The sequence below is a fragment of the Vipera berus genome (genome assembly GCF_964194415.1).
Source record: "Vipera berus genome assembly, chromosome: 2".
In the NCBI taxonomy this organism is placed as follows: domain Eukaryota; kingdom Metazoa; phylum Chordata; class Lepidosauria; order Squamata; family Viperidae; genus Vipera; species Vipera berus.
The window spans coordinates 22,714,453-22,730,789 of NC_138203.1; positions in this window are offsets into that span (position 1 = coordinate 22,714,453).

Genomic DNA, 16,337 nt, shown 5'->3' on the forward strand with positions numbered 1-16,337 from the left:
CTCCAAGGTCCCTTCAACCTCTATTCTGACACAGAAGGCAATTAACAGTATCCCAATACTGTTTTTGTGACTTCCAGAATAGGGACATTTGTGGGTGGAATAAAAAAATTCAAGATGGCAACTGCAATCAGGTAATGAAAGCCCTATTCCTTCCCTCTTTGTGTTGGGCTTCAATCATGAAGCCACACCCACATCTTCTGTTGTTGTTGTTGTTGTTGTTATTCTTGTTGTTATTATAGCTGTTTAATACCATTACCTCCACCCTGCAGATGGTCCGGTTCCAGAGGATCCAGTGCAGTGTTTCTCAACCTTGACAACTTTAAGAGATATGTGGACTTCATCTCCCAGAATTCCCCAGCCAGCTAGGGAGTGTAAGCAATGCTGAGGATTTGAGTGGATTAAGGGGTAAAACAGCTACCTTAATCCTTGCAGAGGATTCTTTTTTGTTGAAATAGAAGCAGTTTTTTTCTATTTAAAGTGGCCAATTGGATGCCTCCCTGAGAGGCCTAAAGCATGTACCACTCAGAAAAGGGTAAAAAGAGAAAAAGAAAAGAATAAGGATAAACTACTTATGCCTTATCCATTCTGGTGATGTTATGACACTATTTCACCCTCTCGTGTATTTACATGGGAGTTTACAAACTTTCAATACTTAATTGCATTTTTCTCTTCTTGGTACCATGACTCCTGGATGATCCTTAATAAGCTTTCCATTCATTGTCCAACAAAAAGATAAACAATGAAAAAGAGGATGGCTCCAGCAGAACTTCCAGCTGCCCTTCATATGAGGGGAAGGAGAAGTCCAACAACTAAAACATTTGCAGGTATATTCCTCGTGTCCCCAAAATACCAATGCAATTCTAAAAAATGAAATATGCAAAGCTTGTGCCCATTTGAGAGACTCCAGACTAATGTATCACATGCTTGTGGTATATGAATGGATGTGTGAATGCCTTTGAGTCAGTGTTGTCTCCTGGGAACTGCCTGGATTGATCCCAGCAGTTTTCTTGATAAGAGTTTAGACATGATTTGCCACTGCCAGGGCTAAAAAAGAGGAATTGGTCCAAGATTGCCCATCTGGCTTTGTGTCTAAAACAAAAATCAGTTTCCCAGTTTTTAGTGTAATACCTTAACTACTACACTAAACTGGCTCTCTTAGTTTGCACCTGCTTTCTTCCTAGGCTTGAGAGAGGGACTTGGCCAAGATCACCCAACTAGCTTAGTGCCTAAAGCAGAACCAGAAATCATGGTTTCCCAGTTTCTATCCTGATGCCTTAACCAGTATACCAAGCTGGCTCTCAGTATGTAAATAGTATATGCCAATATGAGTATTTATGTAAATGTGGGAGCTGGTGAAAGGACATAAATTTTGTCTGTTACCCAACTGCTGACTGGCTGGCACAAAGTTCAAGAAAGTTTCTGGCATGTATTCCCATATTTATTCTAGCTCCTGGGTCAAAACCTTTTTTTCATTATGGCTTTTTTCTTATACAGGGTTGTTCATAGGGTGAAGCAATAGATGCACAATGGGTATTATTTAAGTGTTTTTTGTTGTTGTTCTGCTATCTGGATTGGTGCCTTCCAGATGTGATCTTCATAGAGTAGAAGGGGTGATTTAAGTCCTGATTCTAATCTACTCAGTGCAGGAATCCAAACCAATCCAATTCTCTTTGACAGAGCCTATGTTTGAACATATAGGGTGAAGAACAGTTCACTATTTTATTCTAAGAGGTACCCTACTTGGAAAGATTTTATCAACATCCAAGTGAAATCTACTTAAACATTCCTAGAAAAGAAATCCATTATTCTCTGTTCTGCTCTGGAGCACCAGACCAGAATCCTTGTATCCTTCTGCATGAAGTCTCCTCATTACTTGAAAGTTATATACATATTAAGCTTAAATATGTGAAAGATCTAGCAGCTAAATATATATTACAGGCCAAGCTTTATTTGTATTAACCTTAGTATGTTGTGCAAACTCAGCCCATCTAGTTAATTTATGGTTCAATGATTTATATAAAAAATGGCTTAACTGAACAACCAGATTAAGCCTGTGATGTGATCAGAATTAAAGACTGATTTCCTATCTTCCATTCTCTACTTTTCTGAGCATAACATTCCCTCAATCTCTTATAAAAATTATTTCCAGTTCCTGACTCATCTAAAATGTTTTTTTTTCAGTCTGAATCTTCTTAATGTGACAGATGCGCGATCGTGAAATCTGACTAATGCAGAATATAATAGAATTATTGCTTTTAAGATTGCAAATGGAATTTTATTAAATTTGCATTCACTTTCTTGGCAGTCACATCACATTTCAAGTTCTTTTCCTAACTTTCTGTTGGAACCATCGTGCCTGTATCTTGCTGTTATTCCATATCCTGTAATCTGGGAGGACACAGAATAGATAGTGATCTATATAAACTTTCCTCAGGTTTTTGAACAGGGCCACCATAGTCTCCTTCCCTCAAACTCTCCTAGTAGGTACATAATGTGAGAAGTCTCATAGATGATTGTGTTTGTTTTAATTATTTATTTATTTATTTATTTAGTTATATTTATATACCGCCCTATTCCCTGAGGACTCAGGGCGGTTTACAGGGAATTAAAAATCTAAAATACAAAAATTAAGAACCAAATTAAAAAATATTAAATTAACCCTGTAGTCAGTTAAAAAGAACCCCAAATTAAAAATTCCTCCTCAGTCTGGGCCCGAGAGCTCGAAGAGCCAGGTCTTCAGGCCCCGGCGGAAAGATCGAAGGTCGGGGGCAGTTCTCAGCTCCACCGGCAGCTGGTTCCAGAGGGCAGGCGCTCCCACCGAGAAGGCCCTATCCCTGGGTGTCACCCGCCGGCAGTCTCTTACCGGCGGGACCCTGAGCAGACCCTCCCTGTGGGAGCGCACTGGGCGAAGGGCATTTGATGCCGGCAGCAGGTGTTCCCTCAGATATCCCGGACCCAGGCCATGTAGGGCTTTATAGGTGATAACCAGCACCTTGAATTTCACCCGGAGGGCAACCGGAAGCCAATGCAGCTCACGGAGTAGAGGTGTTACATGGGAGTATCGGGAAACCCCCATTACAACTCGCACGGCCGCATTCTGCACCAGTTGAAGCCTCCGAGTGGTCTTCAAGGGCAGCCCCATGTAGAGAGCGTTACAGTAGTCCAAACGGGAGGTCACAAGCACATGAGTAACTGTGCGTAGGGCGTCTCGGTCCAGATAGGGACGCAACTGGCGCACCAGGCGAACCTGGGCAAAAGCCCCCCTGGTCACGGCTCCTATATGGTCTTCGAAATTGAGCCGTGAATCCAGGAGGACGCCCAAGTTGCGAGCCCTATCGACGGGGGGTAACACCTCACCCCCCATCATTAAGGATGGAATAACTTGGTTAACCCGAGATGCCGATATGCACAGCCACTCAGTCTTGGCGGGATTGAGACGAAGCCTGTTTCTCCCCATCCAGACCTGAACCGCCTCCAGGCACCGGGACATCACGGAGAGGGCATCACTGGGTTGGTTCGGGGTGGAAAGAAAAAGTTGGGTATCATCAGCGTACTGATGATACCCCACCCCAAAACCACGAATGATCTCGCCCAGCGGCTTCATATAGATGTTGAACAGGAGAGGCGAGAGAACCGACCCCTGAGGGACTCCACAAATGAGAGACCTCGGGGCGGATCTCTGCCCTCCTGTCAACACCGACTGCGAGCGGCCCTGGAGGTAGGAGGAGAACCACCGTAAAACGGTGCCTCCCACTCCCAGCCCCCTGAGACGCCGCAGTAAGATACCATGGTCGATGGTATCGAACGCCGCTGAGAGATCTAATAGGACCAGGACAGAGGAGCAACCCCTGTCCCTAGCCCTCCAGAGATCATTCACCAGTGCGACCAATGCCGTCTCCGTGCTGTGTCCAGGCCTGAAGCCCGATTGGTACGGGTCCAGATAATCAGTTTCCTCCAGGAACAGAGGGAGCTGATGCGCCACCACACTCTCAACAACCTTCGCCAGAAAGCGAAGGTTGGAGACTGGACGGTAGTTGTTTAAAACAGCCGGGTCCAAAGCAGGCTTCTTGAGAAGGGGTCTCACCACCGCCTCCTTCAAGGCGGCAGGAAAGACACCCTCCTTCAAGGAAGCAGTTATTACTGCATGGAACCAGCCTCGTGTTCCTTCCCGAGCCGCATAAGCTAGCCAGGAGGGGCACGGATCCAACAAACAGGTGGTGGTGCTCAGTCTCCCCATGATCCTGTCCACATCATCAGGGGAAACAGGGTCGAACTCATTCCAGATAACGTGCTCAAGACCGCCTGATTCCTCCACATTAGACTCTGCCCAGTCAGAGTCCAAGCCGGTCCGGATCCGAGCGATTTTGTCCGCCAGATGATGACTAAACTCCTCGGCTCGTCCCTGCAAGGGATCCTCTCTCCCCTCCTGATTAAGGAGGGAGCGAGTCACCCTAAACAGGGCGGCCAGGCGATTATCTGCGGACGCGATAAGGGCGGCAAAGTAGTTAGACTTCGCCGTCCCTATCGCCGCAAGATAAGACCTTATAAAGGTTCTTAACTGCAATCGGTCGGATTCGGATCGGCTGGATCTCCAACCGCTCTCTAGACCTCGTCTCCGCCGCTTCATCTCCCGGAGCTCCACAGAGAACCATGGGGCCCAACGGGATCTGCGTCGGGTCAGAGGTCGCATGGGTACAACGCAGTCGAGTGCCCTGGTGGCTGCCGTTTCCCAGGCCTCCACCAGGGCATCGACTGGGCTGTGGGTAAGGGTGATAGGTATAGGCCCAAGCACCCTCTGGAACCGATCTGGGTCCATTAGGCGCCTGGGGCGGAACCACCTGGTCGGCTCCGCCGCCCAGCGGCGGGGGATGGCATGACGGAAAACTAGCCTCAGGAGGTAATGGTCTGACCATGACAGAGGGGTGATGGACGGAGAACCCCCTCCCAGATCATCCAACCACTGTCCAGACAGAAACACCAGGTCAAGAGTGTGACCCCCCTCATGAGTCGGGCCCTCAATAACCTGGGTCAGGCCCATGGCTGTCATGGAAGCCATGAACTCCCGAGCTAACTCCGACGACCCTCCCAGTGATGGCAGGTTGAAGTCACCCAGGACTACGAGCCTGGGGAACTCCACCGCCAACCCTGAGAGGGTGTCGAGCAGCTCGGGCAGGGCTGTTGCCACACAGCTGGGCGCCAGGTATGTAAGCAACAAGCCCAACTGAACCCGAGGACCACACCTCAAGAGGAGGGTCTCACTCCCGGCCATCTGGACAATGGTGGCCTCCCGGGGACACAATGTCTCCCGAATAACCACTGCCACCCCACCACCCCTGCCCTGAGCCCGTGGCTGGTGCAGCACCCGGAAACCCGGCGGGCATAACTCGGTGAGAGGCACCCCTCCCTCCGAGCCCAGCCAAGTTTCCGTGATGCACGCTAGATCCGCACATTCCTCCTCAATCCGATCACGGATGAGGGGAGCTTTATTAACTACAGATCTAGCGTTAAAATAGACCAGCCTGAGCTCAGGGGCCTGATCACCCTCATCCCCGGGTAAGAGGGTGCTAACCGGAGGGTCGGAGCGCGCCACCGCTCGAAGATAGCGGGGGCGCGATCCCAGATGTTGATATGACCCTCCTCGCAAACACCTGCTGCCATACCCTATCGCCGTGGGGATTCGATACCCCACCCCCACATTCCCAGCGCCAGCAGCCACCTCCCCCAACCCCGTCCCACCAGGACCTCTAACAGGACCAGACTGAGTGCCGGTTACAAGTTCCCTCCCCATCCCCCCCTCCCTCCCCCTCCCTAACCTCCTAAAATAACCGGCTAAAAATCTGATCAGGGGCCTCTTAGCGCGTCTTAACTCGAGGCCCCTATCCAAGCCCAACCACCTCTCGGAGTCCCAAGGCTTGGGCCCGTCATTAAGGGGAGTATGAAAACAGGCGACAGGTCGCACCCATGAGGCAGGAACCGCCCTAAGGGCATACAAGTCCGCTTCGGAATAACGATGGATCATATAGCACTCAATTAGTCTCTTGGGGCCGATGTTGAAAATATGGCCAAAGGATTGTTCATTGATGGTACGAAGATGGAAAAAGAACAGGTCCAGTGGGCATATCTCTCAATCTGCAAAGCCATCTCAGCTCTCACCCGAGATGGAGTTCCAAGGGACAACCTCAGCCGTCCTCTCACTCCGGCTGAGGAGTCTAGCTGGAACAGAGAGAGAAAAGGGGAGTCCTAAGCCAGGCCCACCCCAACTGGTCTCCCACACCAGAGAGGTGGTCGCTGACCAGTCCAGAACCGTCCTCCCACCACGGTTCCGTCCCGTCCACACTGGATTATCCATAGGGGGATCTTAGTTCCCATCAGGTATGGAGCTAGCCGTAATGCCTGCCTGTCAACAAAAGAAGTAAGGAACAGGCAGGCCAGGCCTCTGTCAATCCTCACAACGCCAGCCCACACCGCCAGTCTGGGGGGGGGAGAACAAAACATTCTCTCCCCAATGTCCATCCACCAGTCCAAGCCATCCTTCAACGGCGGAAAGAAGTGATCCCAGCAGTCATGTTGGGTCCTGGAATTCACTAACATATCCGCCGGGGCCGATGACCAGGCCCACAATCTGCAACCACCATCCGGGAGAAGAAGGAGGCTCCTCGCCACCAAAGAACGGTGTCGGTCAGCAGATGGTCGTAAAAAGGATCTCCATCCGGTGGAGTCGTCGCCGCTGCCCCTCCGACAAGCAGAGGGTATCCACGGCGAACAGGCAGAGGAAAGAAGGCAGGTGAGGCGTCCTGGGCTGCACGGCGCTGTAGAGGTGATTGACGCCATAACAGAGCTCAACAGGTCAGCAGAGATTGTCAGCGCTGCTCATTCAGATCAACAGGCCGCTAGCTCGGGGGGGGGAGGCTCAGCGTCATGAAAAGTAGCGTCCAGGAGCCGTTTCAAAGATCCCCCAATCCCTAAAGTCGCCTCAATCCGCAAGCAGATAAAAAACAGGCAGACGTCCCGAGTTTCACAGCGAAGCAGCGCTCAGCGCCATAATAGAGCTCAGCAGTTCGGCAGGCAGTTCTCAGTTCTCAGCGCCGCTCGATTGAATCAACAAGCCGCTATTCCGGAGGGGGGGGGCTCAGCGCTACGAAAAGCAGCGCCCAGCAGCTGTTTTGAAAAACCCCCAATCCCAAAGTCGCCTCGGCCAGCAACAGCATGAAATCAGCTCAGCCAGCAGCAGATGAAAAGAAGCAAGGCAGACATCCAGGATTCACAGTATAGCTGCGCTCGGCGCCATCATGAGGCCGGCAGATCGGCAGACGGCAGATGTTAAAACGCCGCTAATTCAAAGGGGGGGGGGCTCAGTGCCACCGAAGACAGCACGTAGCAGCTGTTTTTAGCTCCCCCACCCCCAGAATCGCCTCAACATACCTAGGGCTTCCCGGAGCAAATTTCTTTGGGGCCCTCGAAGAGCGCCCAAAGCTTAAGTTGCGGCCGTCGCCATCTTGGGCAAAAAAAAAAAAAAATTATAAATTAGAATGTGTTGGGTTGGATTATCCTTCCTTCTTCCCTTGCTCCTTCCTTGTGTATTTTGAAACAAGACTTAAAGTGTCTTCAGCAGCATACTGCAGTACATATTTGTCCAAATCCTAACATGGACGTTTTCCTTGTATCTGCCTCTTTTTAAAGTCGCTTGTGAGATGAGTATTTATATAAATTAGACAAATAGATAAAATAAGCTTTTTAAAATAAAACTTATAGGTTGTGAAAACATACCACAAGAAAACAAGGAGTCCTACTCCACCCCTTAGAAGACCGTTTAAAGTTACTTTGGGGTTTAGCTGGTAATCAAAGTTGGTAACCCTTCTGGAATAATTTCAATAGGTATAGCAGGATCCTCTATGCAATCAGTCCATCCTGAATCAATTGGTCACAGCAGGAACTCATGCTTGAGGCAGATGTTCATAGGAAGGTTTTCAGTTTTCACATAGCATTTCTCTATGGTTGAACTGCATTCTTTAAGGTCCAACTGGGACAGGAAGGTTGCTAGAGGCACAGCTGGTGCTATGACAGAGAAAGACAAAGACCATCTTTGATGAAAGACATAGAGTTTTCAGAGGGACAAAGTGCAGGAGCCCGCAATATTGCTTGCTGAAACATTGTCTTCTATTATCCATAAAAAGTGGCCACTCTGCCTATTGGAGAAATGGACCTGACATGTCAACCCCAACCTTTTGCCTCTTTGCTGGCTATGGCTTTTGGCATAAACTGCTTTATGTTATTGTCTTCCAGTAATGTAAGCCATTCTATTTTATTCCTGGAATAATGGACTGTTAAATCTCTAAATTAATGAGTAGATACAGTATTTATGTAATACATTGGTGCATTACAGCATTAAAAAGACAGGAATAATTTATTAATTCTTGGCAAGGTAGATAAAAAAAGAGAAAAATAAAAAAGAGTGATCCATATGGTGATTTATTCCTGTTTCACCTTTCTCATTCTGTGTTTTATAATCTGAGATTCACATTTTTCCCCTGCACAGAAAAACAGATTTAGCTAGGAGTCTTCAAACTTCTGCATCAATGCTGTGGGCCAAGATATCCAAAGATTTCCATTTCCATTCCCCAAGAACAAACATGATCCCTATACAGTAATCTCTGGACACAAGAAAGGGAAACAAATGTCTCATCTTTGCATGGTATTCTTTCAGCAAGCTCTGGATGTTCCAGTAATGCAAAAATAGTGTTGTGGCTAAGGGTGTGAGTAGGCAAGATCCACACCATCAACCAGGTCTCTTCTGATGGGAGGGAGCAGGAATTAAAAAAAAAATCAAGATGGCAGTTGCACATAAAAAAGGTAAGTTTTGAATATGTAGTTGTGGATGTCATCTCAATTTATTTTGATCCACTACCTGCAGCAGATGACCTCACCTTCAACTAACAGGATTGAAGGTAGCATTAGCTGGCATCTTTTCCAGCAGGCATAAGGTTATCCTCATTCTGCCATCTATAACTACTACAAGAATAACTTTAGTCAGGACATGGATCTGAAGCACTTACTTTGTTTTTAATAAAACTCTTATGCAAGTTAATAAGAAATGTATAAAATGCATATATTGGCACTAAAAGATTGGGATAATCACAATTTAATAAGCATTCCAATAAAAACTAAAAAGATGCAAAAAAGAGGATAGGGAATGATCATGAAATTCTTTTATTTTTAGGGCTTATGAGCCTAACATAGATAAATAATATTGAAACACAGAAGACAGGCCATTGTGGGCTCATGTATACAGAAGGGATGATGGGTGTGTTTAGATTGAATGATGACATGATTTGCATAGTGGAGTTGGAGGGAAGGAAAAATGAAAAGCACTGCTTTGTTGAGTTCTTTACAGGTAGTCCTGAACTTACAACTGTTTGTTTAGGGACCATTCAAAGTTATAACACCACTGAAAAAAGTGTCTTATCACCATTTTTCACAACCTATGACCATTGCAACATACCCATGGTCACGTGATCAAAATTCAGACATTTGGCAACTGACTCACATTTATCACAGTTGCAGTGTCTCAGGCCCATGTAATTACCTTCTGCGACCTTCTGACAAGCAAAGCCAGTGGGGAAACCAGATTCACTTAACACGTGGCAAGAAAGGTCATAAAATGGGATAAAACTCACTTAACAAATGTCTCACTTAGCAACAGAAATTTTGGGTTCAGTTGTGGTCATATGTCCCAAGTGGAACGAGTACCTGATTTCTTAAATCATTATCCCATCACTTTATTCTGCTCGTTAATAAGATTACAGAAATGTCAAAATTTATACACAAGTACAGCACACTGTCAATGAAGATGTCTGGCAGTTTATTGGGCATGCAAAACCATCTCATCACCCAGCTTTTAAAATTATTGGCCACCATAGCACCTTACAAACTCTTAGACCTGAAATTGTTGAATAATGCTTCTAAGTACAAGGGATTTTTTTAAAATATTATTTGGAATATAGTGATTTAATCTGTATTTATGTCTTGGTCATACATCTTCTTTCCTTATTGTTTATATTTCTCTTCATTCAATAGTATTTCTCTTTAATTCAACAGAATTAAAGTACGAGAAATGAATGTATACTGGAGTACTTAATCTTTGTAAATGCCTAAGAAGAAATCTTTCCTGCATCCATTCAGTGTTGTAACTCTTCTTCTAGCTCTAAGCTGAAATAATGTTTTTTAAAAAGTATTCTTTAAGTTAAACCTACACATTTCAGTTCTTCATTTTGTTTTTGACACTACAGTACTCACTTTCCAGGCATTTCACTTCTCTGGTCTAGCAACAACACAATCATGTTTACCCACTTTGGCAGAATGGGGACAATTTGCAGTTTCTGACAACCAAACACGGATAACAAAATATCAGACTCTCTAGGATGCATAGAGAACTTAGAGTTTTCTCCTCCAAATAGTTACTTTTATGTACTTAAATAACTCTTGCACAATTGCAGTTCCTGCTGTCAAGTGTTATACAATTGCCACACTGGTACTCTTCAGATATTAAAACAAAGTATGTGTGAATGCAATGAAAACAAAGATTGGGTTGAAATTTGTTGACCAATCAGCTCTGAGCAAATCTGTGTAGTAAACTTAAAGGAGATAAAGCATGAATAAGAATAAATGAAATGATACAATATTGAGCAAAAAGTGAAAATAAAGCTAATTATGTCTACCTCCTTACTTAATTTATATTTAGATACACATGTAGGGAATTGTGGTGATGTTAGAAAGGGGGATAATGGGGTCAAGAAAGGATTGGTGTTGCTTGAATATGCACTGAATATAAAAGGTGAATGGTTAGAACAAAAAAATATATTAGTGGTTATGTAGAAAAAGGTAAAACAATAGAACAAAAAAGAGTATGTCAGTGGTTGATCATGTAGAAAAAATGCACAAGAATGAAATCAGTATGCATGTGTGTGCATGTGTGTATGTATGTACTGTATGTTTTAAGAATAAATGAGTTGAGAAGAAGACCAAGTAAATCATGGCTAGTTGGAAGTGATGAGATCATCCATAGTAAAGATACAAGAAGTTTGAACAAACAAAAGACATTATATGAACCAGAGTGAATGGTTACAAGGACGGTGGTTCACAAGGATAAAAAGACACAAAGAAGGTCCATAGAGGGGTGTTGAGGTAAATTGGTGTTAGTTACTTTCATTTCATTTTCTCTTTTTTATTATTGCATGCTTTAAATGTTTAGGTCTTACCATTGCTTACCTCCTTAATGGCCTTTCATACCTCCTCCCCCTGCCCCCAGTATAGAAATTTTTTGATAAGAAAACAATGAGGCCAATTGGTGTTTTGGTACTCCAAATGCAAAAAGGTGGCCTCAGGTGCACCTCATTTCAATGAATTGTTTTTATGAATAGCAGATCAATACCTGATCAATATTTTGAATCAGGTAATACCAGACCAGTTCAGCTCCTTTCATTACCTTAATGCTTCTTGTTTGCCATTGGTCTAGTTAAGCAGCTTAATTCAGGCTTGTTCATATTTCCCAGGGCAAGGATTGATTAATTGATTAATTGATTGGTAATTGATTGATTAGAATAGAATAGGGAGGACCAGAGATCTTTTCAAGAAAATTGGAGAGATGAAAGGAACGTTTCATGCAAAAATGGGCATGATAAAGGACCAAAATGGCAGGGACCTAACAGAGGCAGAAGAGATTAAGAAGAGGTGGCAAAATTACACAGAAGAACTATACAAGAATGAGCTTAACATCCCTGATAATCACAATGAGGTGGTCACTGACCTCGAGCCAGACATCCTAGAATGTGAAGTGAAGTGGGCCTTAGAAAAGCTGAGCAACAACAAAGCTAGTGGAGGTGACAGTATTCCAGCTGAGCTATTCAAAATCTTAAAAGACGATGCAGTAAAAGTGCTACACTCAATTTGCCAGCAAATTTGGAAAACTCAACAGTGGCCACAGGATTGGAAAAGATCAGTTTACATTCCAATTCCAAAGAAAGGCAGTGCCAAAGAAGGTTCAAACTATCACACCATTGCACTCATTTCTCATGCTAGTAAAGTTATGCTTAAAATTCTACAAGCTAGACTCCAGCAGTATGTGGATCGAGAACTACAGGCAGGATTTCGAAGAGGCAGAGGAACTAGAGATCAAATTGCTAACATATGCTGGATCATGGAGAAAGCTAGGGAGTTCCAGAAAAACATCTACTTCTGCTTCATTGACTATGCTAAAGCCTTTGATTGTGTGGATCATAACAAACTCTGGCAAGTCCTTAAAGAGATGGGCATACCAGACCATCTTATTTGTCTCTTGAGAAATCTATATGCGGGCCAAGAAGCAACAGTGAGAACTGGACACAGAACCACTGATTGGTTCAAAATTGGGAAAGGAGTCCGGCAAGGCTGTATACTGTCGCCCTGCCTATTTAACTTATATGCAGAGCACATCATGAGAAAGGCAGGGCTAGATAAATCAAAAGTTGGAATTAAGATTGCCGGAAGAAATATCAACAACCTAAGATATGCAGATGATACCACTCTAATGGCAGAAAGTGAAGAAGAACTAAAGAGCCTCTTGTTGCGGGTGAAGAAGGAGAGTGCAAAACTTGGGTTGAAACTAAACATTAAGAAAACCAAGATCATGGCATCTGGCCCTCTCAATTCCTGGCAAATAGATGGGGAAGAAATGGAGGTAGTGACAGATTTTATTTTCCTGGGCTCCAAGATCACTGCAGATGGGGACTGTAGCCAAGAAATTAAAAGACGCTTGCTCCTGGGGAGGAAAGCCATGGCAAATCTAGACAGCACACTAAAAAGCAGAGACATCACCCTGTCAACAAAAGTGCGTATAGTCAAGGCTATGGTCTTCCCAGTTGCAATGTATGGCAGTGAAAGCTGGACCATAAGAAAGGCTGAGCGCCAAAGAATTGAAGCCTTTGAACTATGGTGCTGAAGAAGACTCCTGCGAGTTCCTTGGACTGCAAGGCGATCAAACCGGTCAGTCCTAGAGGAGATCAACCCTGACTGCTCTTTAGAAGGCCAGATCCTGAAGCTAAAACTCAAATACTTTGGCCACCTAATGAGAAGGAAGGACTCACTGGAGAAGAGCCTAATGCTGGGAAAGATTGAGGGCAATAGAAGAAGGGGACGACAGAGAATGAGGTGGCTGGATGGAGTCACTGAAGCAGTAGGCGTGAGCCTAGATGGACTCCAGAAGATGGTAGAGGACAGGAAGGCCTGGAGGAACGTTGTCCATAGGGTCGCGATGGGTCGGACATGACTTCGCAACTAACAACAACAAATTGATTGATTAATTGATTGGTAAATGAATCCCATCTAGTCTGAAGTTTAGAAGCAAATCTTCAATGGACAATATTTCCTTTCTAATTGTCTTTTTCAGTTTGGTTTGAGTCTAACCACAGACATACAAAATTGTATTCAGACATTCCATGCTTATCATCAGATCTTTTAATTAGTGGAAAGAATGAGCTATGAAAAAGGTAGTTTTGCTAAATCCTATCAGCTTCCAAAGCTTTTCCTGTTTAATTACATGAATGAAACCTGAATTTATTCTTCAAAGTCAGTGCTATAAGGGAACTAAGTTTCTGTTTTGATACATATAAGTACATGTATCAGTATTGTTTATAGTGTGACATTGTTGTGTAATCTGTTTTGTTGTTATTTTTTGTCGCTGTCCATGGGTTATTATATATAAAATGGGTGGCCATATACATCTTTTAAACAAACAAATTTTGCTACACTGAAATGCTTTTTATTTCAAATGAAGAATACAGTTTTCATTAGAAGGCTGAGAATCTTGTTTGTTCCTGAATTGAAAATTTTTACACATCAGTTCTCAGGTGGAAAGTTTTCAGAGTCATTTACAAATAAAGAAAACCAATCTGCCTCTGAACAAAGATTTGACACAAAGAAAGGTGGATGTGGAAAGGAAGTGAGTTGTTCAGGATAATTCCAAATTTCCTTGCTATTTTAAGTACACTTTTAAGAGTTGTCACCTCCATGTTCATATTTACCCACACTCATAGACGTTAACAGCAATTAAATCCAACTATAAAATATAATGAAATTTCAAGACTGTAAGCAATATAATAAAAATAAGAGCGGGTATAGCCAATAAAACACAGTCATCCATCTGAAAAAAACTACCTGTAATTAAATAAATAACCAGACAGATTTTTTAATATATTTATTTATTTATTATTTATTAATTTAATTTGTATACCGCCCTTCTCCCGAAGGACTCAGGGCGGTGAACAGGGCAATACATATTAAAAAAACAAGATACAAAAATTAAAAAGGATTAAACAACAATGCCCATGAATAAATTAGAACACATTAAAAAGGTTAAAACAAATTTATAAAACCCAACCCCATCCCATCAGGCCAGGCCTCATGGTACTATGCCATGAAATAGGAGAAGGCAATTTTAAGCTTTTGGTTTGGGGATGTCTTCATTGTCATACCCCAGGAATCAGAGACCCATGCTCAAAGGAACTAAATTTGCCTCTTTTTTAATGGCATTATGGTGGCACTTCAAGAATTAATCTGCTTTTTAACTGGCATGCATCATGTTACTGTAGATGGATAGATTCCCCAACCAATTTACTTCTGAAAGTTCTTTTTTGTATTGCTTTAAGTTTGCTTTGCTATATCTGCATGCACCCTTACTATATAGCACTTAACTGTGACATATTTTTCCTTGTTAGACATGTTTCTTTTTTTTTCTTGCCACATTTCTCAGTGACAACAGGACCCCCTTGCCCCTTCTGTGACATAATATGGGACTGCATAGCAGAGATTAAATCCTGCTTCTCCCTCAATTCCATTCTTTAGCAATCTTTTGGAAAGCAATACAACTTACAAAAGCTCTTAACCGAAGCTAACACTGTTGTCTGACTTGATTTTTCACTTCTGTTGTGCAGAAAACTTATCTTGATTTTCTTCCCTGGCAGTTCTCATTATGTCTGATGAAAAAACATATTGGAAAACATTCTCATGGATTGAGTGTGATATTCTAGTATTTATCTTAAGCAAGCATTATCTGGTTCTGAAATGTTATGAAGTTTTTTTTTATGTCTAGCTTGCAACTCCATCCTTGTAATTTTACCCCATTAACTTTGGTTATGTCTATGCCATAGAGAATAAATTCACTCTTTCTTCTGTGGACTGAAGTTTGTTATCATATATCTTCTCAATCATCTTATTTATAGCTAAGCATACCCAGATCCTTCATGTAGCCTGCTGTAACTTTCCCAGTTTTACTGTGTGCAGCAAAGGTCTTCCCTGGGCATCCCTTCCTAACTGGAAGACATGTGCATTGTGACATCCCAAACCAAGCTCCACCTTTTCAGTATTGCTTTGATGTATTATACACAAGTACATAAGAAGTGGAATTTATATCACAATATTGCAATATGTGCCTCTCTTTTATTTAATTTATTTTTATTTACACAATTTCTATGGCTGCCCATTTCACAGTTGTGACTTGCCTTCCAAGGGATGCTTACAATGGTTAAATGAATATAATTTGTGGCATCTATATGTGGGTGAGAGCAGGAATGAATGAGGATTTTTGACTACAACATGCAATAAAATGGTATCATAGTGGCCCAACTGGAGTTTAGATCAACTTCTGAAGCGAAATAAGAGGAAAGAACTTGAGGACACCTACTTGATCCTTCTGAAGAATGGAATACATCCTAGGGGGTGAGCATAAATTATATTTGAAGACAATCTAGTTCTTCGGCATTCTGAAATCCTTTGATTTGAGTCATGTTGTTTTCCTTGAATGGCAAGATGAGAACCCAGCATCAATTAGTCACATCATTAAAAATGTATGCAAAAGAATGAAAGGAGGGCACAGATGAGGAGAACATTCTGAATGACTTGCATATATATATATATAAAGGGGAAAAATACTGTCACTTGATACTTCTGAAGTTTAAAGTAATAAAATGCATAGCAATGATGGGAGGGGGGAAGAACAAAAATATAAATTTCAATATGAAAGAGATTACTAGTGTTTTATCTGCTTTCATCTAGCATCCAGCTTTGGGTTATGACAATATTAAACCTGCAAAATGTGCTACATTTTCCACTTTCATGTTGTCTGTTCTGCCTGCTGATCCGTATAGAAAGACCCATTCTGATTGACCTTATTATATGGAGGGAGTTTAGAAGCAACATGCTTAGTGTATGGCCTGGCCACAAAATCAGATTCTAATATTTTATTAATCTGAATTTCAGAGGCCATCATTTTAAGTCAGATCTGAATCCAAAATCCTGTTGCGAGTTGG